Source organism: Antechinus flavipes, chromosome 1 (assembly GCF_016432865.1).
Source record: "Antechinus flavipes isolate AdamAnt ecotype Samford, QLD, Australia chromosome 1, AdamAnt_v2, whole genome shotgun sequence".
NCBI classification, from domain to species: Eukaryota; Metazoa; Chordata; class Mammalia; order Dasyuromorphia; family Dasyuridae; genus Antechinus; species Antechinus flavipes.
Window position 1 is genome coordinate 531237867 of NC_067398.1, and position 25539 is coordinate 531263405.

Below are 25539 nucleotides of genomic sequence, written 5' to 3' on the forward strand. Positions count from 1 at the left end.
GGCACTACATTTGCTCATCTGGATCAGTACACTTGCAAACATCAAGACTAGTGTGCTGAAAATGATGGGGGAATTCAGAAGCTGCTAAATGAAAAATGATAGCTTCATAGGGTGCACCAGCAGGATAGTTCATCCATCTCTGAGAAGAGAGCATTCAACTCCATCAAAAGTAAAGTGCAAGTGAAGCTTAGAGAAATGCAGAACTCTTGTCTCAGTAAGAAAGCAGATGAAATTCAGTTTTACACTGATAACAATCCAAAGTGCTTTTATGATGCTCTGAAGGCTATTTTTGGTGCATCTCAACTACTCACTGTTGATGGAGCCACATTGATTAGGGATAAGGACGCGTATTGGAGAGATGGGCTGGATAGCTCCACAGTGTTCTTAACAGACTATCATGAATCAATGCTTAAGCTGTTGACTGTTTATCTCATGTTAAAGGCAGTCCCTCCCTAGCTGAAATTTCCACTGAAAAAAGGAGGTTTTAAAATACTATCAGGTTTTTTTCATGTGGCAAAACACCTGGTGTTGATTCTATGTCACATGAGATTTATCAGTGGGGTGGGGAGAGGAAGTCCATTGCTTATACAAAAACTGACTGAAATTTTCCAGGTTATAAAGCAAAAGGAGGTTATTTTCTGGGAATTCAAGGTTGTCTTTATTGTCCATCTCTATAAAGGTAAGGGGAAGAGATTGTCCTGTGACTATCACAAGGGGTGGGTGTCTCTCTATTAGTGATTTTGACAAGATTCTTGCCAGGAGTAAGTTCTCTTTACTAGGCTGATCCTTTACTTAGAAGATGATATCTACCTAAGAGCCAGTGTAATTTCAGGAAAGGCTAAGGAATGGTCAATAGGGTGTTTGTGACTGACAATTCCAGGAGAAATGCCAGGAGCAGAATAGAGGTCTGTACAAAATGTTTGTAGTTCTGACCAAGGTTTTTGATGCTATCAGTTGTGAGGGCTTATGGAAAATTATAACATAATTTGATTGGCTCATCAGTATTGAACATCAAGTTCATGACAGCCTGCTTGCCTGAGTTATGGATAGTGGATGATACTTTTGGGCTTTCCCAGTAACCAATAGAGTGAAGCAATGTTGTGCTTGCTCCCATGCTTTTTAGCGTGATATTTCTAGCCATATTGTCAAATACCTTCAATGAGGATGTGTGTGGCATTAAGGTCAGCTACCACACTAATGAATTCTTCAATTTGAAAAGGCTATAAGCCAAAACTGTGTGGAGAGAGTTTTAGTGCATGATTTTTTCTTTTGTGGATAATTCTATACTCAATGAAACCTCTGAAGCTGAAATATAACAAAAATATGGACCAATTCTCTTCTCGTTGTACTAATTTTGGCCTAATAATTAATACCAAGAAAAAAACAGGTGCTCCATAAGCCAGAACTACATCATCCATATATGGAACCACTGATTACAGCAAATGGAGAAATTTTGAGCACTGTGGATAAATTCACTTCCCTTAGCAATATATGTTCCAGGGATGGATTCATTGATATTGATAATGGTATTAACACACATTACCAAAGCTAGCTCAGTGTTTGGGAGGCTCTGAAGGAAAGTCTAGGAGAGAAAAAAATATCAGGCTGACTATCAAATTGAAGGTTTACAGAGCCATTGTGGGTACTTCATTTTTTTTTTTTAATTGACAAAGATATTGGAGTGGTTTGCCATTTCCATCTCCTTCTCATTTTATAGATAATGAAACCAAGACAAACAGAATTAAGTGATTTGTCCAGAGCTAGAGCCAATAAGTGTTTAAGGTCAGATTTGAACCCGTAAAGATGAGTCTTCTTGATTCCAAGCTCAGTGCCCTATCCACTGCACCATCTATTTGTCATGCTGCCTCTCTTTTCAATGTTTAATTGAATTTTATGAGGGAGTTGTCAAAAACTTTAATAGTTTTGGGAAGGACAGGAAGAATGGAGATTGAAATAAGGCCATCATGCATAAGTGAAGGAGATTGGTGGTCCCAATGCTGTTCAAGTTTTGTCAAAGTCACAAAGTCTGCCATCTACCTTTTTCTGTTATTATTAAACCAATTCCTCAATCTTGGATAGTGCCTAAAGCACTGTCCTGGGTCTTTTCTTTTTTCTTCACTATCTTCTCTATCCTGATGATCAACTTCTATGAGTTTTTTTTTTTTTTTATTAGCTATATAGTGATATCTCAATTCATTATAACCAGGCTAACTCTCTCCCTTCATCTACAATTCCATGTTAAGAGGTTAACATCTATATCTCCATCTGTATTTCCTATAGGTACACTTGAATTAAACATATAAAATACTCTTTCTTAGTTGAGTTTATCTAGGGTTCTTTTATTAACTTATTCAGCACAAATATCCTAAGCATATTGTAAAAAAAAAAAAAAAAGAATAAGCAAAACAGAGTCCCATTCAAATAAAGGCAAGACACTTCATGATCAGGCCAATAAAATTTCTCTAATTTATTTCAGTCAATAAATTAATTCAGTTCCTTAGTTTACTCCAAAGAAGGACAATTCTTACTCTGATTTTTTTTTTACCATACTTTCTAAATTACCCAATATTTAATTTCCCTGTGGTTATACAATAGGAAATACTCAGCCCAATATCTCAATCAAAACATCCCAAACAATTTTACCACTTCCAGGATAAACATCAACTGTAGATGAGAGATCCATAGATGAAATGGGTGAGTAATTCTATAAAGGTAGATAGATTTCATTGTTGTGGGCAGGGCTAATTGAGCACTAAACCACATCTGCTTTGGTCTATGGTGAATTAGTCCTATGTGAGTTCTAGTAAAGTAGAGACTCAAACCTTTTACTTAAACTTAGAACTAGAGAACAAAGTTCTCTAGTACATCTTGGGATCATTCTGTTGTAATTGGGACTGGGTGACATATATTCATTGAAGCTCATTTATAATAGCAATTTGACCAATCAGCTTTTGGCTGACATAAATAATGGACAAGATTATATGTATTAATATCCCAATAGGTTAATTGATATCACACTTCAAAATAATTATCACGTATTTAGCAATCAGCAAATAATTCTTGATAAATATATTTCATCATCTTACTTTAAAGAATCATAGATACTCATGGAAAACTTCTGATTATCATGACTACAAATCAAGTTATTTCCATAATTCTATGTTTGGAGAAAATATACTTATTACAAAATCAAGTGGAGTCCCAAATGTCAACAATGATACTCCTTTAACTTAAGCTTCCTAGATTCTTCCCGCTTACTTAAAATTTGTAATATTGATTTTTATTATTTGCTGTTCATTTGCCAAATCCTGTTGAATCTTGTTCACAACATCTCACACATATTCCCAGTGTTCTTTTATCTACTCTTATCGACTCATAAGAACACTACCATTGTAAGAGCAATATTAACCTTGAGCCTAGACTATTGCAATAACTGAATGATAGGGATATCTAAATCTTGTCCTTCCTTTCTCCAATTCATCTTTTACATTGTTGTTAAAATAATCTTCCTATAGCACAGGTGACTGAAAAACATTAGTGATTCCATGTTGTTTCTTAGATAAAATACAAACTACTTCTTCTGGTATATTAAACCCTCCATATCTGTCTCTAATCTTAGTTACAATAATATTCCATATTGCTCCCTTTCTGGCAAAAAAAAAAAAAAAAAGGAACAGTCTGTTTGGTATCCTCCCAACAGCATTCTATTATTCACTCCTATGATTTGTATAAGCCAGTTCCAAAACCTAGAATGAATTCTGTCCTTATTTTCACCTTTCAGAATCCTTATCTTATTAAATAGCTCAGCTCAATTTCTACTTCTTTGTGAAGTCTTTTCTTATTCCATGAACTCTTAGTATGTTCTCTTTTCTAATTTTCCCTGTTCACAGTGTTCTCTTTCTTCTGTACTTCACTCCTTACATAGTGTAATTATTCATGTATGTGTCTCTTTTCCGTATCCTAACTATCCCGAATATTTCAAATCCAGTGGAATAATTTGTAGCAGGACAAAGAGAAGGAGGAAAAGGAGAAAGAGGGGGAGAAAGAAAAGGAGGAGGAGGAGAAGGAAGAGATTTATAGCTTCAGCTAGTCTAGAAATATCTCAGTGAAGTTTTTCTTGGCTTACTGGTAGAATTCTTCCCATTCTTTAGTGAATGTTATGGATTACATGGGCAGCTAAATGATACAGTGGATAGAGTGCTGTGATCTTCCTGAGTTCAAACCTAACCTCAGCCTGTTACTAGCTGTGTCACTCTGGGACCTATTTGACCTAATTTCCTCATCTGTCAAATGAAGAGAGAAAAAAATGGCAAACCATTCCAGTATCTTTGCAAGAAAATCTCAAATAGGGTCAGGAAGAGTCGGGCATGCCTGAAAAATGTCCGAACAACAATGGATTAGATATGTTGATAGCTCAAACCACACTGCCAAGTACAAAAATTTACAAAAAGTAAGTGTTTGATAAATATTTATTGAACTGAATTGTGACCCCAGAATACAATTACATAAGAAATAGAATAGCAAGGACAATTATAAAAATTAAAATTGGGGCCTTTTTATTTTGTGAGAGATAGATGCAAAATGCCTGAATTTTATCATTTTTTCATTAAAATTAAAGAAGAAGGAGGAGGAGTAAATGGGGAAGAGGAGGAAAAGTAAGAGGAGAAAAAAGACAAAGAGGAAGAGGAGGAGAAGAAAGAGAAGAAGAAGAAGAAAAAGAAGAAGAAGAAGAAGAAGAAGAAAGAGTATGAGACATCAAGAAATTTGTCAATTACTCCATAAGATGTTCTATTAATGTTTACCCATTATACATAAAGAATCTGCTTACTGAATTGATTATCCTCTTTGGGTCTTTTAACATTCTTGGATCTTACTGAAGAAACTCTATGAATTGATTGAACCATATTTGAAAACTGTTCGGAAAACAGATACTTATCTGTATTCTTTGACTTAGTGATTTTTCTATGGGGTTTGCCTAGTGGAATTTCAAAAGAAAAAAAAAGAAGGAAAATTCTTATACATACTCAAATGTCTATAGTAGAATTTTTTATGATAGCCAAAAACTTGGAAATTAAATGGGAATTTAATGTTAATTATGCCTGTTAATTATGAGAGGGTTGAACAAACTAAGAAATATAATGGAATATTATTACAGTACAAGAAAGAATGAATCTGAGGATATCAGAGAAAGGGAAAGGAAGATTCATATGAACTGATATAGCATAAAGAAAGTAGAAACAAGAAAGCATATATTCAATGATAATAATGCAAACTACATTAAAAAGTATTGGAATTCACTTTAGATATCATTGTAACTAATAAACTTGGTTCCAGAAGAGTGATGATGAAACACTCTTTCCTCTCAGTACAGATGTGGTAGACCAAGTGGAAAGAACATTACATGCATTATTAGATTCTGACCTTAACTATTTGATTACAAGTGAGAGTTCTATATGGGTGTTATTGAGGAGTAATGGTGGTGTAAGAACAACAAAAAATATCTCTAATGCTATTTAAAAAAAACCCAAAGTATCACTTCCAGCATAGTTGTGTATCATTGATTTGATTCAGGCATTCATCTTAACTGCATCTCCTCCTCCCTATTACACATATTTTTAAAAAGTGTATTAAATTTAAATTTAATTCTATCTTACTCTGCTTATCTAGATTTCCTTCATTTTAGAAAAAATATTGATTGTACTAAATAGAAAATAAGAAAAATATAATAGTAAAAAGAAAGACAAAAAAGAAAAATAAAATAAAACAAAATAGAACAATGTCATGTCCTCTGCAGTACATCAGGGAGGATTCAAAATATATAACAATAAATTTCCATTTCAAGAAAGCATATATAACAATAAAAGAAATTATACTCATGAGTGTCTATCTTTTCTTGTGGGTTGTTCTTTTGTTCTCTGCTGCACATTTTTAAACTTTATTCTTTCCCCCCTCCCTTTTATTCCCCCCTACCTTTCATTCCCCCTACATCCTCCAAGCAGGCTACAATTAAGCACAGATATATTTATACATACATATACACATACATAAACACACACACACACACATATACACATTCACACACACACAGACTCACTCAAATCTATCTATATACACATACACATAAAGCTATATGCATAATACCTACCTATACTCACACACACATATATGAATTTACATGTAAACGTACATCTAAATAATATTAGTATGGCTGATATATGATATAGATTTCTCTCTTGATTGAATCTTTAAGTTTGATTTTATCTAAGATTAATGATTACTAGGCCAACTTTTTTTTCCTAATAAACTTTACTTCTGATCCTTGTTGTAGTGTTTTGTCCTTTTCTATCCCTGCTAACTCTTCTACTTTAATTCTGCTCCTTAACTTGCCTTGGTGTTACTTACCCTCCCTTTTCCATGGAAAGAAGACCTTCCCTTGTCTTTTTCCTAGATGTCATTGTTTTTTAGAGTCAGAACATACTTAATTCTGCCCATCATTCTTTTGAGCTATCCAATTACTGATATCAATCTTAAACATATGGTATACATTTCCATAAATAAAATACACAAATTTGTCCATATTAAGTTCATTGAAATTAATCTTTGATATTGGCTCTTACATATTAAATTTTCTCTTAAGTTCAAATATGTAAGGTTGTTAAATGTTGGTACTTTCACTGGATATTATGGATAATTTTGCTGGATATATTTTTGGCTGCAGGCCTGGTTCTTTTGATTGTCAGTATATATGATTCTAGGACTTGTGGTCTTTTATTGTGGCTGCTAATAAGTCCTGTACAATGATAATTATAGCTCCAGAATATTTGGATTAATTTTTTTCTTGCTTTTTGCAAAATTTTGTCTTTGATCTGGGCTTCAAATATTCCTATGTGTTTTCTACAAAGGATCTCTCTGACAGGATCAGTGAACTTTTTTCTATTTCTACTTTCTTTTCATATTCTATTACTCCAGAACAATTTTCTTGGATTACTTCTTGCATTATTTTGTCAAGGTTCTTTTTTTGGTCACAGATTTTAAGTAGTCCAATTATTCTTAAATTTTTTCTTCTTGATCTGATCTCTAGATCTGTTGTTTTTCTTTTAAGACATTTCATATCATGTTCTATTTTTTCATTCTTTATATTTTATTTTGTTATTTCTGGGTGTCTTGTAGCTTCACTGGCTTTCCCTTGATCAATTCTAATTTTCAAAGAATGATTTTCTCTTTAAGACTATTTCTTTTCTTAGTTATCTAACTTTTTTTCTCCCATAATCTTCTTGTTTTTCTTGGTTGATTTTTATTTATTTTTATTTTTTCTTCACTTTCTCTCATTAAGTTTCCTACTTAAGTGCCTTCTATTATCCTCTCTGTATTTTTAAAGGTTTCATTGGAACTTCTCTCTCTTTTTTGAAAAACTTTGCATCATCATTACTACCCATCCACAGCTTTGCCTCCCACCTCAGTTCATATCACCTCTTGCCAATAACCATGATTGAAAATGTGTGCCTTGTTCTCTATCTCTAATTCATTCTCACTCTATGCCTCTTAAGAGGCGGGAAGCCTGCTTCATCATTAGTCTTTTGCACTCATGATATGTCATCACAGAATTTTTTTGACTTTATCTTCTTGTCTTGAAAGTCTTATATAATATACCGAGCATAGAAATGTTAAAGGCCACTTGTGGTGATTTTAAAAGAGATCATTAGAGAGAAGCTGACAAGTGTTTTAGATATTTCTTGTAATTTCAGTTATATCATTCCTCCTATGGGATGCATTATTATCTCATCTAAATGGGACCGTCTCCACTATGCCATAGAAACCTCCACAAAATGATGTCAGAGGAGGACATAATGTCATCTCCACACCACAGTGTCAAAGAAGGGTATTTGTAGATACCTGCACCTCTGTCATCCAGTTATTCTGATTTTGTCTAGAGACATCAATAGGAGCTTTTAAAATGGATTAGATTTTTATAGTCAACATACGAGCCAGCCATGGTTATTGAGAGTCAAGAGTTATTCAGGTTTCTATGTTCAAAGTCCCTGTTAGTCTCAATCTTTCCAAAAAACAGTTTTGAACTTGGTTATCTCCAGATCATAGCCCTGTATATGTCTGAAAAAGCATTTTTTAAGGTCTACGATGATGAATGCCATATGAAATCTCTGCCCTTCATAAGCAAACAATCTACTTATGAAAACAAAACTAAGAAAATTGAAATATACAATACATAATTATGTGCTCCATTGTGTTATGCTTAATATTAATGCAATAGAATTCAGAAAAGGGAGTGAGAATGCTAGACAAAAAATGTCTTTTCAATCAAGAAGGAATATTCTTAATCCACAGGGTTGTAATAAATAACCTCACATGTGGTATCATGTGTTAACAGATTCCCTCTGCTTTAGAATACCCTTGGAAAAATCCACAATAGATTAATTTGTTTGCAGAATTATTCATTGCTACTGAAATGTCTGCAAAATTTCTGCAGTGGTATACTTGATCTCTTATTCACTTCTAATTTTATTCCTTGGAATTATTTTCCCCTAAGTAACTTAAAAAATGTGGTTCCTTGATAAACAGGTGATGATACAATTTTTAAAATCATTCCAAAAGCATGTGTCAGTCACAGGGGTAAATGCTGAGGATATGACAAAAAAGCAAAGACACCAGAAATGGTCTCTCACGGAACTTAAATTGTATTAAAAGATACATGCCAACATACAAATACCATTTCTGAAACCATGCATATCATATAATTTTTATGTCTATTATATTTATATATACAATGTATATTAAAATAAGTTTCCTTGAAGGGAAGGAGTTAACAGGTAGAGACAATAGAAGATATTCAAATTCTGAGTTTGCATCTTTCTTGATTTTTAATATACATTGTTCAGAAGAGTATAACATGCCAAAAAATGGAGCAATATTGTACCCATTCCCTCCATGAATTTATACTTTTAAAAATGAAGCACAACAGAAAAGGGGGGCTGGATTAAGATCTATATGCATTGTTAAAAGAGAGAACCCTAAAAAGGTATCTGTGAAACTTTAATTCCATCATGAATATTGTGTCTAAAGACTAAATAACTACAGAGACCATGAATCAAAAGAATAAAATTTGAAATAACTAAAAAAAAGAGGAAATATAAATAATTTATTGTGAGAAAGAAATAAAATTTTTAAGGGGATGAAAAATAAAATAACTAATGAACAAAATAAATTGAGTTGGAAGAGAGAACAGGGATTTTAATTTACTTTTTAACTGAGAGAAAACATATAGGGTAAGAATTAAATAACTAAATAAAAGAAAAAAAAGAATAAGGAGTTAATGTGTTTTGCAAAACTCCAAAAAGGAGAAAGGGGTAACAGCTGGAGGGAGTGGAGTTAGAAGATGAGAGGAAAAGAGTTAGAATGAATAAGGTGGCCTGATAGTTGATTAAGTTAGAATAAGTTAAAAGTCATAGTACTTTATTTACAGTGGAAGGGAGAACAATTCTAATTTGGAGGAAATAATCGATATTAGAGGTAAATGGAGGATAATATAAACCTTTATTTCATGATTTTAAATGTGAATAGATTACATGATCCAATAAAATTAAAAAAATACTAATAGATTGGATAGGAAAACAAAAACCCACAATCTTTTTTTTCACAGTAAACATATGTAAAAAAGCAAACATCCATCTATCTATCTATCTATCTATCTATCTATCTATCTATCTATCTACACACACACACACACACATAATAAAAATGAGGAGCTGAAAAAATTACTACATTATAAGGTGAACCCAAAAGAGCAGGAGTTAGAATTATGGTATCAAGCAAAATAAAAACAAAAAGATATAAACAAGGAAAGCTACAATATCCTGGAAGGAACCATAAACAACAATTCAATATCAATATTAAACTTATATTACAAAAGCCATAGTATATACATTTATAAATTACTTATAAGAAGACCAATAAAAATGACAGGAAATTTCAATTTCTCTCTCAGTTTTGGATAAGTCTAACAGAAAGATAAACAAAAGGGAAAAATATGGTCAAGGAAATTTCTGGTCAATTTCTAAACAAACAAGAGCTAGAAGACTTATGCTGTTTTAAAAATAGAATTGCTAATAGATATTTATATATGCATACATACATATCTATATCTCTTTTTAGCATCACATCATACATCATAATTATGTATTGGGGTAGAGATATTTTGAAACAAATGTAAAAATGACAGAAATAGTAAGCATTTTTAATAGAACATTTTACATAAAAATACTAGTCATTATGAGGGAAATAACAAAAAAACATATACTCAAATGAATAATTAATAATGACATCCTAAATAATGAGTGAGTCAAGAAACAAATCAGACAATTAGAAATTAAGAGAAAGCAAATGGAAATGATGGACTGCCAAAATTTCTTGGATGTAGCTAAAACAGACTTACATTAGCAAGCATATGTAAACAAAATTGAAAAAAGAGAATATTGAACTGAACATGCATTTTAAAAATTAGAATGTCAATATGTAAACAAATATAAAATTAAAACAAAGAATGAGATGTTAAAATTCGGTGAGATATAAACAGGAAACCAAAAAAAGAAAGAAATAAGTTAAAAGCTGGTTCTTTGAAGACTACTAAACTTGATAAATCTTTACCTAGTCTGATGAAAAAGAATAGGGATGAAAGAAAAAAAAATAAACAAGATAAAATCACAACAATACTAGGAAAAATATATTGAATAATCAGAACTTATTATGCTAACAAAATTGAAAACAAAACAAAACAAAAAACCCCAGAGTAATACCTTCCAAAATGTAGAATATTTAAACTGATAGAAAATCAAATAGCAATCTTAAACAGTCCAATTTCTGAAAAAGAAATAAAATTCTTTAAAGGGAATCCTTTTCTTCTCTCTCAATAACCCCCCTCTCCCCACACACACACCTTGAAAAAACTCCTTGTCCTGATGGAGTCACAGAAGAATTCTATGAAATGTTTAAATAAACAATTGATGGTCACACTAAACCAATTATCCTCAAAAGAATGAAAAAAATCATCCTATCAAATTTCTTTAATGAGACAAATATATTCCTAATACCTAATAGAGGGACAATAAAGCAAAGAACTATAGATTAATATCATTAGTGAATGTCAACTTTTAAATTTAAAATAAAATTTTGTCAAATAGATTACAGCAACTCATTCATTATGACCAAAATGGATTTTATCAAGGGATACAAAAATGGTTTAATATTAACAAAATAATCCATATTATTAATCATATTAAACTAATAATACAAATACAAAACCCTGATGTTAATTCAGAATATATGAGAAAAGTCTTTGACAATTTAGGAAAATCCAATAACTTTTTATTAAGCATCTCCAATATACCGGGCATGATGCTAAGTGCTGGGGATACAAATAAGAAAAAGAAAGAGTCCTTAAACTCAAAGAGTTTGCGATCTAATAGGGGATGGCAACGCATAAAAAGAAGCTGGAAAGAGAAGGATGGGCCACACCAGGCTTACTCTTTGATGGAGTCAATATGTTCTAAGAAATAAAACAAAGCAAAAATGCAGAATGGAGGTGCAAGACTTGGGTGGAGTTTAGTTCTCTACCCTTTAGCCTTCTAATCAGAGAAGAGGAGAGGCTGATGGAGGTGGGAATGCAGAGTGAGCAGTACAGTGATCTGAAGTTATCAGCTCATCCTGTAAGGGGCAATCTTCTTCAGTGGAATTGAAATTAATCATTTGCCCTAAAAATACTGCAAACTATAAGCATAGAGGGACCTTTATACTAAAGCTATTGTCATAATAGGCAATAAGAATACATTAGAATCTTTCCTAATATAAAAATAAGGCAAATTGTCCATTTTTGCCCCAGTTATTTGAAATAGGTTTGGAAATGCTTGCAATAACAGTAATACAAGAGAAAATAATTAAAGGCAAAAAATAGAGTAAAGATAAAAGTATCCCTATTTGCAGAAACTATGATGATTTACCTTGAAAATTAAAAGGAATCAGCAAATATTGATTTCAGAGTTACAAATAATTTTTAATGAGTAGGCAAATTTATAAATATATAATTATTGTATTGCTTGTACTTTCAGAGTAATATGTACCTTTAATGCTGTATCAATAAAATTATCAAAGGAAATATTAAAGAACTAAATAAAATTTCTTTTCAAAAGATTTAAAATATCAAGAGAAATAATAATAAGTAACAGACAAAGAGGGAATAGCATTTTTACATCTTAAATTATATTTTAAGACAACAAGTCATCCAAACCATTTAGTAAAAATAGATACATTAAAGGAATACTTTAGATAAATGAAAATTAGAAGCAATGGAACACAGTAATTCAGTTTTTAATACTAGAAAAATATAAAACCAGAAAACAGAAATTAGGAAAGAATTCAAATTTAAGTAAAACTAGTAAGAAAATTCAAAAACAGTCTGTCAGACATTAAACCCAGAAGTATTTAATACCTTGGACCATACTCCATAATATATTTTAAATACATATGTGGCCTTAATATTAAAAAAATCATACTATAGAAATTAGAAAGGAAGCAAATCATAAATTTATTATAGCTCTGAGTAGCCTAATCTAACAAGGGATAAAGGCAATTATAAGAGGCAAAATAGATAACTTTACACAATACTAATAAGATCATACAAAGACAAAATTAATGCACATAGTATAAGAAGTGAAAAGTTGAATGGCAAAATATTTCTGTATAAATTTTTTTCTGATAAGGGTTTATATCCAAGATATATGAACATTGAACACATATGATATACACACAATATACACATATATATACATAATATGTATAGTGTGTATATATGTATATCTATATGAACACCAAAATCTATCTCCAATAGATAAACAGCCAAAGATTGTATAAATCAATTCACAAAGCATATTTGACAACTATATGAAATAATGTGTCAAATCACTAATAAAGGAAAGATCTACATGAACTGATTAAGAGTGACATAAGCAGTCATAAAATCAATACACACAATGTCTACAATGATGTAAACATAAAGAATATCCACACATATCCAATCAAAAGTAAATTATAACAAACATGGCTCAAAGGAAGAGATGAGAAGCTCTAGATTTAGCCATTTGACATAGTAGGATGTCTTTAAAATCTATACTTTGCATTTCTTCAATGAATTGATCAGTTATACTCATTTCCTCCCTTTTTATTTCTCTTTTTCCATTCTTTTGTCTTTAAAAATAATATTTGTTACATGGTTTATCTCTGGCAAGAGAGGATGAAAATTTATTGGGGAAAACTTGTGATGAAAAAAAAACAGCAATGGAAACTTTTTAAAACAAATGAAGAAGTTGGGATAAATGGCCTCTAATGTCTCTTTTGCCTCTATATCATGAGTCTATATGACTCCCTTGTTTGTTTTGTGTGAGAAAAGTGCTAAACTAATTTTATGCAATATACCTGAAAATGCAATATCTTCCTTAAATGTTTTCTCTCATTTTACATTTGTCCATTTTCCCCCAATTTGATATACACAAACACAATGTCAGAGCTAGATAGGACCTTCGAGATCATCCATTTCAACATTCTCATTTCTTTAAAATAAGTTTTTATTGATATTTTAAAAAGAATGCCATATTTTCCCCCAGTATTTTTCCCACCCCCTCCTAGAGAGCCATCACATATATAAATAGCATTTTGAAAGATAAACATGAAAAAGAAGAAAGGAAAAAAGTCAGCAAAACTGGTCAATATAGTGAAAAATTCTAATTTTTTTTTTTTTTACAATTTTTAATACTTGTGGACCTTTATTACTGAAAAAAGCTGAGATAAGAGTGATTTCTCAAATCTCTTCTCTTAAAACTTACTTGTTCTTTATAATTTTGCAGCATAAAAATTTTATTATTTTTCTTAAACTTTCTTTTTAAAAATTTGACTTGCAATTTTCTTCCTCCAAGATCCTTCCCCACTTACTGAAAAAAATAAGCAATATATCACACACACACAAATATGAGTATGAATACAATATATGTATAATTTTAAGATAAATTCTTTTCCTTTTTCTTTGATCTTTTTTGGATACAAACATACCAGTGGTATTGCTGGGTCAAAGTGTGCTTGCACAGTTTTATAGCTCTTTGGGCATAGTTTCAAATTGTTTTCCAGAATGGCTGGACCAATCCATAACATTACCAATGGTGTGATAGGGTCCCAAGTTTTCCATACCCTCTCCAGCATTTGTCATTTTCCTTTTCTATTATGTTAGTCAATCTGACAGATATGAGATGGTTTTTCAGAGCTGTTTTAATTTGCATTTCTCTAATCAGTAGTGATTTCAGATATTTTTTCATATGACTATAGTTTTAATTTGTTCTTCTGTAAACTGTTTGTTTATAACCCTAGACTATTAGACATTTGGGAAATAGTTCTAATTTTTCTATACATTTGAATAAGTTTCCTATTTATTTGAGAAATTAGTCCATCATCAGAGAAACTTTGGTATACTTTTTTAGATATTACTTCATTGGCTATGATACCTTTTAGCAAAATGTAGTTTCCCCTGGTTATCTTTTTAAAATGTCTATTTTTTTTTGCTTTTGCTTTGTCTGATATTACTAAATCTGATTAATCTCTTCATTTGAAGCCCAGTTCTCTCTCTCTGTTTCTCTCTCTCTTGTTTCTGTCTGTCTGTCTCTGTCTGTCTCTGTGTCTCTCTGTCTCTCCCCTTTCTCTCTGTCTCTCTGTCTCTGTCTTTGTCTCTCTCTCCCCTCTCTCTGTCTCTGTTTCTCCCTTTCTGTCTGTCTGTCTCTCCCTCCCTCTGTCTCTGTCTCTGTCTCTGTCTCTGTCTCTCTCTCTCTGTCTTTCTGTCTTTCTGTCTTTCTGTCTTTTTCACTCTGAATTTCTTTTTCAAGTATGTCTCTTGTAATCAACATATTGTTAGATTCTGGTTTTTAATTCATTTTGTCATCTTCTGTTTTGTGGGTGAGTTCATGCACAATTATAATTATTGTGCATTTCCCTTCAGACTAATTTTTCCTTGTTTATTCTCTTTTGCAAAATTTTTAATGCTTATTCTTTTCACTTATATTATTTCACTCATTGTCTATATTGTTTTCTTGATTCTTTTTACTTTATTTTGCATTAGTCCATATAGATCTTTTCAAGTAGTCATCATTTTTTTATAACACAATAATATGCCATTATATTCATGAATTACAAATTTGTTTTGCCATTCTCCAGTAATGATACTTTACTTTGTTTTTAAATCTTTGTTTCTTATTAATGGCTTTTTTTTTTAGGAATATACTTAATAAGGAAATTGCTAGGTTAAAAGGAATGAATATATTAGTTATTTATTTGAATAACTCCAAATTTCTTTCCAAAATAGTTATACTCATTCATAGCTCATTTGTCATTGGTATGAAGAAGAGGGCCAAGAATTTTTTTTCAGATTTTCTAGATTACTGGGGTCTGAGGTTAGGGGGATATGGAAAGGATAAATGTGTATAAATGAAGAAAATCCCACTAAATAATTATTGGATACTTTGAAAAGAATGCTTAAACCCCAAGACTTATCCTTGGCTCTTTACTATCTCTCTCTCTCCCAGTACTCATCTTTGACATCTTTCTAGTGCAGTTCTTCATCATGTCACATCTGGATTGTTGCAACAACCTGTTGGTGGGTCTTCTTGCTTCGCATTTCCCTCCATATTAGTATGCCTGTCTCCCTACCATCCAATAGCATTATTTATTCTCATTTTTTTTTTAATCTTTGCTGATTACAGAGTCTAGGGTGAACCTCAGGGTTTCTTTGAGGAGCATTTCTCATATTAGTGGAAAAAATGTAAAAAAAAAATTAACTTAAATTTTTCTAAATAAAAAGCAAAGATAAAGTGAGGAGACAAAAATATTTCCAAATTTTGTCTGTATGTCACAAAAAATTTTAAATGCTTCAAATTTGTTTCCCCATAGAAGAATATCCTATGGCTCCTTCATTTTCATCTATTAATGAATAGACATTGGAAAATAAATTGAAAAAGATTGCCTCACAAGCATGACACTTCAAATAGATATTTCTGTCAAGAAGTAAACATGCCACTTTAACTTTCTGCTGTTCTATTAATGAATCAAATAACTAAATTTTCCCCAGTGGGTGACAATCTCAGTTGGGCAAGCTAAATCTACTATTAAAAATTTTTTCCATATCCTTGACAGATTAGTCTTTTTGGGTCTGTACTGACGGCTTTAGGAATTGAGTACTATTTTTTCACAGTACAAATCAAATTATTTCAGGTGTCTGACTGAATTATCTCTAGAGATTTCTTTAAAAGAACTCAAGGGGGCATTATTCAACCATAATCTAAAAAAACCACTAACATGTTAGTTGTTTTTATTTTTAAACTGAGCTTTCTTAATATACATCTTTTTTTATGCAAAGGAAAGATGTTCTGGCTTATTTCAAGGCACTTTATGATTAAATATAATCTGACTCAAGTAGAGCAAGTGTATCAATACTTGTTTGCAAATGGTAATAAAATGACAAAAATCTTGAGATATAAGATATCTTAAACACTTTAACAATATTCAGAATCAATTTGCATGAATAATAGAGTTAACAGAACCTCACATTTGAAAAGGATTTTAATGGTCCACTATTTCAACTTCAAAACTTAAATAGTAATGTTCACTACCATATCCCTTATGTTTGATTATATAATTTTTCCCAATTTAAAAATTAGAAAAATAACTTTAATAAAAACATGTCAAAACTGGAAAGCCAGGATGAGATTCTTGTAATTTAGGTATGATTTATTTGGTTATGCTTGAGCTAGGTGAATGAATATAACGATTTCTCAATTATTTTTCAGGATTGTGAATTATTTAAATTCTAAAACATATACCAATGGTTTGAGTGTTTTAAGTGAATGGACTTATTTACTAGTTACCAATTAGTAAGTAGTTCATTTAGTCAGATCAATCAAACTAAGTGTCATAGAAATGTATAGATATCACTTTTACATTGTGATTTTACCCAAAATGGTTTTGATAGATTGAGAATTGGCATAAAAAATTAAATATTTTTTTGGGAGGGAGTTCTGAGAAAGTCATAGAAGACAGATGAAAGCTAGCAGATGACACAGAGCCTGTAACTAAATCTTAATCCAAATTTTACAATAAGGTACTGTGGACAACCTGTGAAAGAAAAAGAAAAAAAAAAACCAGATTTCTTTGGTATGAAGAAGAGGGCCAAGAATTTTTTTTCAGATTTTCTAGATCATTGGAGGCGGGGGGTAGGGGGATATGGAAAGGATAACTGTATATGAATGCAGAAAACTCCATTGAATAATTATTGGATACTTTGAAACAAGAAGAGTTATCCTTGGCTTTTCACTATCTCTCCCTCTCTCTTCCAGCCCACCTTTGACAACTTTCTAGTGCAGTTCTTTGTCATATCACATCTGGTTTGTTGCAGCAACCTGTTGGTGGGTCTTCTTGCTTCACATTTCTCCCCACTAAAATCCATCCTCTAGCCACTAAAATTTTCCTAAAGCACAGGTCCCAATATGTTACTCTTCCTTCCCCCACTTAGATAAACTCTAATGGATCCCCATGTTCCCAGAACTTAATACAAAAAATTTTGTTGGGATTCAAAGCCCTTAATAACCTAATCCCCTCTTACTTTTCCAGTTTTTGCACATACTTCTCTATCCAATGATAATGGCCACTTGATTGTTCCATAACTAAGGTACTCTGGCTATTTTTTTTCTGACAGTCTTTCATGCTTGGAATGCTCTCCCTCCTCAATTCTGATTATTGATTTTCTTGACTTCTTTAAGTCCTACCTAAAATCCCATCTACTACACGTAACCTTTCCTACCCCCTTTTAATTCTAGTGTCATCTTTTGTTAATTATTTCCTATTTATTCTGTATATAGTTTGCTTTGTATAGATTTCTTTGTATGTTGTCTCCCCATATTAGATTGTAAGCTCCTTGAGGGCAGGTTCTGTCTTTTGCCTCTTTTTGCATCCCCAACACATAGCCTGCACTTAATAAATGTTTATTGATTGATTGATTGTTGTAAACATCAGTTTTTATTATTATTTTGAGGCTAGGGAGGATGAAAAAAGATTATATGCATTGTTGAAAAAGGATAAGAAGAAAGGAGAGTCTGCAAATTTTATAATTTTGATACTTGGGATTTGCTCTTTTGTTACCTTTCTTTGTATCATCTATCTGCTGATTACTAGTATCAGAACTATGAAAATACAATTAAGTTATATTATAATGTATCTGGGGCTGTTGAACAAATAGAACTCTTTTAGCCTGAAATAATACTGGATAATGAATAACATCATTTAATCAGAGGTTTCAAAGTGTTTATTTTACAGATCAGCCCTTTATCTTACAAAAATGAATCTGATAGTGAATAAATATTATTAAAACAATTGATAAAATAGGAATTAGAACAAAGGGATATTAAATATATAAAAACTGCTCCATTATCATTGAGTGCCAAGATTTCCAAATTCTGGTTGAATCTTCTTGGATTATTAAACAAACACGAGGTTTACTTGATATTCTCTACTTCTGTCTTTCAAAAATCATAGATTTGGTGGAGAGTTATAGATAAGAAATAAATTTGATTGAAATTTTGTTATGTCATGTTCTGTTGAATCATTCATTCAAGTAACATTCATTGCACACCCACTGAGTGCAATGTTGTTATAATCTCATTAGCATAAGTTTTATTTCCAGAAGGGAATTGAAAAGCCATATAATCTTCTGAAATAGTTTTATCAACATATTTTCATAAATAGTAGCACATTTCCCATGAGGAAAGAGGGAAAGAAAAGGCTGAAATTCTTTCTCGTGCTGAAATAGAATTCAAGAATGCCCAAAGTAATCTTACAACAGATAGAAAACATAGAACTTTAAATCTTTTAATATAATAAAATAATTTGTAGTTGGATATAAATATTTGATTGTCCAAATTGATGACCAGTTTTCTCTTAGAGTGACACCTGTTTCAAGGTGGAGACACTCCTAATGATGCCAATGTGATCAATGCTCAAAGAATCAATCCCTAAAGCCTAAATAAAGTGAACAACAGAGAAATCACCTACTGAATATATAGACAATTTTGAAAAGATGGGCTCTGAATTCTATACATTTCTCACTACTCTGGTTTTGACAATGGCTTTATTTTTCACTTAAATACTAAGAGATTTACTAAATATTTTTCTAACCTTGAAGAATAACAATAAATTAACTTGATAAATTTTGATGATTTAAGAACAGAATAAAACTATAGTATAAAACACTATATTTTTGGTAACAATATTAGAGTATTTGTTAGGCAATATTAATAAAAAACAAAACAAAATAAAATAAAAGCTCAGGTACATAAAAGAACCTGAAATGAACCAGAGTCTCATATGGATTATTTAGCTTCATTGTGTGAGAAAAGGCTTGCAAGGGAGCAGAGAAGGAAAGAGAGGTCCCAGTTGCTCAGAGGAGACCAGAAAAAAAAGGTGAGATAGCATAGTTACTAGAGGTTTTAGGAGAGGAGCTAGTGGGTTAAGGGAGAAGATCTGTGGACAAAATAAGCCAGAAAATTTTGAAAGTCCCAAGTAACATTTTAAATCTGCAACTAGTGTTCAAGGTTGTTCTTGAGCTTTTTGGTTTTTGGTAGCTACAGGATCCTCCAAAATCAACTAGAGTTTACTTGCAAAAGATCATTGGTATGGCAGGCAGCTTTGGGCTTCAGAAACCTTTCTGATTGGCTTGTTATTGTATAACACTGCTGGGTTGGTACAAAGCTCTTGTTAACAGTAATAATATATAGGAGATATAAGTCACTTCTCATAGCTTGATTTGTGATAATAACAACATGCTAAGCTTTGCATTCAGTAACTTTCTAAAGATATTGATGATTTGCCGATTTTTCTTTTCCAAGAGAAAAGCATGATATACTTTTAATAGTCCTTAATGTTATAGTTTTTTTTATTCAGTTCTATCTCATCCCATTCTAATAAATTCAGTTATAGTCAAAACATAAAGTGATTACAAGGTATTCTGCTTGTTTAGTTGTATCTGACTCTGTAACTTCGACTGAGGGCTTTTTCTTTTCTTTCTTTTTTTTTTTTTTTGGCAAAAATACTGGAATGGAATTTTATAGATGAAGAACTCAGGCAAATAAGATCAAGCGACTTGCCCAAGGTCACGTTAGTAAGTGTCTGATGCTAGATTTAAACTTACAAAAATGAATCTTCCTGAATCCAGTCTCAGTATTTTCTCCATTGTGCCGCCTAGCTGCCCCATCCAGAGAAAATAATGAAAGAATAGTTCCTGTCATCAAGGAGATTGCTATCTAGTGAAGGAATGGGAAAATGCAGAGATAAGTAATAATCTAAGATAAGAACTATAAGGATAAAGAAAAAAAATCAGACAAAGCACTCAGAGTAATTTGGGGAGAGAACACTAATATCTCTGAGTGGTCAGTGATGGGAGGGGAATCAGGAAAGAACCTAAACTTACTAATCAATGACAATGCGAAAGTTATATAGAGGTGAATTAAATTTTGTTAAAATATTACTCTTTTTATGGTTTTTCTCATTTATATGTAAAATTAAAATGAACCAGAAGGAAAAAATTTTTTTGAGGACATTGAGATCCTTGTGGCCCTTTCAATAGCTTCTAATGAAAGTTTATGACAAAGAAAATATTTTGCAGGGTTGCATTATCTGAGAATATTGGTGCTAAAAGATATCTTGCAAACACAGTTGTTTGGAAGGGATTACATTTATAATAGGCTACTTTCTTGGGCAGATGATTTTGTAAGTAAGCAACTTTTCCTTTGCTTTGCCACAGAATTTTTTTTACTTGCTGTGCTAGAATTGACTATCAGTATATTCAATTATCACCCTCAGTCAGGGTCAGTCAGTCTTCTTCCAAATAATTTCACTATTGTGAATGGGAAACTATGATATAAAGAATCAGAAGAGTAAGCCCTACTTTACAGTGGATCATTGTTAGGCTCATGGGTTAAAATAACATATTTACTCAGATTTTCTACCTCTACATGAGGGACAGCATGATACAATGAAAGAGAGATCAATTTGGAGCTATATTATCAGGTTTCAAATTTTAACCCTTCCTTAATTTAAACTCTTTAGGTCTCAGTTTCATCATCTATAAAATGAAGAGAATGGACTAGAACTTTATGAATCTATGATCCTATATTCTATCCTCATCTTTCTTGGAAACTTCTGTCTCCTGGTGCCAGGTCCTTACTAGGAATATCTACCTAGATGAACCATATATAAATCAACTCACTATGTTTCATAAATTTTTCCATTTGCAATCCCTTTTCACCCTAGAAATTTTTATGTGATTTTATATAGATATATAAAATAAATAGATAAAGCAAAGTTACTGATAACAAATCATAATTTTGTGACCCCCATATACAGCTACATGACTGATTCACAGTTTAAGAAGCTTTACCATAGGCTATTTCTGGACCTTCATCAGACCTTTCTTTGTTCTTCCTTACTTAGAACTATGCTTATATTAAATCTCTCTCTGTCTCTGTCTCTCTGTCTCTCTCTGTGTCTGTTTCTCTGTCTCGCTCTGTCTCTGTCTCTCTGTCTCTCTCTCTCTCTGTGTCTCTCTCTGTCTTTCTCTCTCTCTTTCTCTGTCTGTCTCTCCTGATAGAAGAAAGATAAAAATGACACATATGTACAAAACAGCTCTTTTTGTTGGGGAAAACCTCTGAAAACTAAGGGGTTTCCCAATAACTAGGAAGTGGCTGAATAGTTATGGTAAATAGTTCTAGTGAAATTTTATCATACTATATAAGAAAGAATGAAAAGGAGGGTTCAGAGAAAGTTGGGAAGATTTGGATGAACAGAATGCTTCTTGTAGAAATAAGATCACCACATGGTTCATGATTAGTAGTACAGTGAGAGAAATTTGTGCCTTGGGGAAGCAAGAGATCTGGACTTAGCTATATTGTGGATTTACCACTAGGTATTTGGACTGTGTATGTCTAATCAGAAGAGGATGTTTGATTAGCAGCCCCACCCAATGATTACCTTGTAGAGAGAGAGTTTATGGGCTATTTGGTTGCTTTAATTGGTTTCTGCTTATAGAGTCTATTGACACTAGTGTTTTATTGCATTTTTGCCAAGCAAAATAAAGGCTATATTGTCACATATAAGAATTTCAGATCACTTTTGGCTTCAACTAACCCATCATAGAGTAGGGTGAATGGACTTGTCAGATACCCTCATCCTCAGCACCTTTGTGCTGTGCTGTTGCTCCTCTTCTCAGCTGAGTGTAAAACCCTCCACTACCTGTTCCCACCATTTTGCTGGCCTTCTATTCCAGTACTGTGTACTGATTTCTATAGCAGAGTGGGTGAAACAGCTACAAAATAAGGTGATATATTCTCTAAATTTTGCCATTTTTGTCACTAATCACTATCCTTCCAATGTTCCACTATCATTCCTGTGGAGTTATCCATGACTCTTTCCTTTTCCCCCACTCTCAATATCCCATCACTTTACAAATATATTCTTATTAAACTGACTTACTATTCCTTGTACAAGATAATCCACATGCTCCTTTTTCCAAAGGATTCCCCATGTCTATAATGCACAAATTCCTTCTTCTGCCTCAGAGAATGCCTTGATTCCTCCAAAGCCCAGCTCAAATTCTCCTCTTTCACAAAGTCTTTTCTGGCCACTACTCATTAACATACTATTTAAATTGTTTTAATTATTTGAATGCATGTTATATAACTTTAAGAACCTTATTTACTTAATGTAAAGCCCTTTTTGGGGGATGGGTGCTGATATTCCAGCATCTAGCACAATCCCCTACACATAGGAAGAAAGAAATAAGCATATGTATATATGTATTTATCTATATATCTCATTTACTATGTAACAGGCTCTGTGCTAAATACTTTATAATTATAATTCCCATTATATAGTACTTTACATGGCACTTAATGAATGTTTATCATAATCCATTTCATACATAAAACTATCCAAATAAATAATGTCATTATTTGTATTATTACTATATTTCTATTTAAATACACATATTTTATTTAGTATGATGTTAATATATTACATATTATTAATTATAAAAACACAACAAAATAGTATTCTGATTTTTCTTTGTGACTACTTTCTTGAATACTATGCTAGGCAAGCACAAGTACTGACACGTTCTAACAAGGACACTTTTATAAATATATGATCATAGTGATATGATTAATATCTGTTGATTGAGAATTATTAAATTCTCATGATGATTAAAATTCTATGAATTCGGTAATATTTTAAACTGATTTGTATTGGGTTAACTACAATATAAATAAATATTTGTAAAATAGTGGTGCAAGTATGTGAAATTATGTTTATTCAGCCTACATTAGGTTAAGTTTGCTTATTTTTATTCTTGAGTAATTTAAAAAGAGGGACAGCTTTTATTAACTTCAAAGTCCCCTAGGATTTTGAAAGTTGAAAACCTGTGGTAGAATGAAAAATTCATTGGGAATTTGGACAATGACAAATGGAAGGCTTTATTATACTGTCTTCTTGAGCAAACCACTTTATTCCTGTTTCTGTTTTCCTATCTGGAAATGAGAGATTGAGCTAGAAGATTTCTAAAGTCCTTTTCAGCTTCAAACTTCTATGAAATGATTGAAGAATTTACTAGAAACCAGATTTCTTTCTAAGACATCACATTTTAGTTCTTTGGAAAACTCTCTATATCTCTCAATACATTTAGTGGGTTATTCTGTAACAATTGGGCACCACTATTTAAGAGGCAGAAATATCACTATGACAGTCCTTTCAATAAGGGTATTCTAAAGTTCTTAAGTATAAAAGTTGGCTCCTAATTTTGCCTTCTAGAGTAACCTGACCTGTTCTTGGTCAAATAGCTTAACTTCTTTTAAAGAGTAGTCTTTCTTCAAAAAATATTTTTCATCTTGAACTTAAGTGCCAAAAAGAGAATTTATATGTACACAGCAGAATGTAAAATAATTTTCTATATGAAACTATTGAATCTTTTTTACATCATTTACTTTTTTGGGGCATATGGTAAATTGTACATGAACTTTCAAAATTGTCCTCTGTGTTTACTTCTGAATTTCCTATTGTTTTGGGTCTTTAAAAAATATGATAATGGCCCTCTCTTTTTGGCACCACTTGAGTAAGGTTCACCATTTTCCTTTCTAAACAATTAATTCTTCCGGTTCTTTCCTCAATACGTTTAATTTCATTAAAAATATCTCTTCTGTTCTTTCTGTTCATCTACTCCTTATGAATTATCCATTTATTGCCTTCCTGATCTTTGAAATTCAGAACATTTGAGTTTTAAAGGTTATCTCTGATATGTTAGTCAGGGCATAGCATTTTGAAATCTAGTCTGAGGACATAATAGTATGATGCTGTTTAGCACCAAGCTAAATTGGTTAGCCAGATGCCCGCTGCCTGATACACTTGCTTGAGGTTCATAGAGTCTCCACTCTTGAACTTTCCAGTAACTTTGGGCTTTTCTCAGTGGAATACTTTGTTCTTACTATTTCTATACATGGAGTCAGTCTGGTTACACAAATTCCTCTATGGATGTACTGGCTTTTCCTAGCTGAAGGGACTTTCTTTCTTGCTAGTTTTGGACTTCTGGCTGACTTTTTTGTGCAGTTCTTGTGTGGGAGATAAAACTATTGTAGTTTCACATAGATTTCTTAATCTTTATGTGATCTGATACAAACTAATATTGTTCTAGGTATGAAAGAAAGATTTGTTTTTTTCATGTTCAGGTAGCCATCTTGGTCTTGATTAATTTTGCTGAGTCTTAGTTCCCTCATCTATAAAAAGAGAATACTAATACCTAATCTTTTTCTCTTATAGGGCTCTTTGGAAGGTCAAATAATATAATAAGCACAGTTATTTTTTAAAAATACATGACTGGGGGAATCTAAATATTTAAATGCAGCACATAAATGGTATGGATAAATAGGCTACAGGACATCATCTAGCTTTACATAAAGTAGAAGAAGGGTGGGTACAAACATCAATAGCAACCTCAATGGAGGATGGGGAAGGATGGACTTAAGGCCACCAAAGTTGGAAATTTCTAATGTCTACCTAAACTGGACCATCATAAACAACAATTAACCCCATGAAAATAAGCAAAACAGCAAAAAATTAAAGAAGTTTCACAAGTTAGAATATACTACAGAATTTGTTGTTGTTCAGTAATTCATCTGTGTCTCATTTTATGACGTGTGGATTCATCAATATTGGGCTTTTTTCTTTTCCCATTTTTCTTCCTTCCTTCCTTCCTTCCTTCCTTCTTTCCTTCCTTCCTTCCTTCCTTCCTTCCTTCCTTCCTTCCTTCCTTCTTCCTTCCTTCCTTCCTTCCTTCCTTCCTTCCTTCCTTCCTTCCTTCCTTCCTTCCTTCCTTCTTTCCTTCTTTCCTTCCTTCCTTCCTAGAGG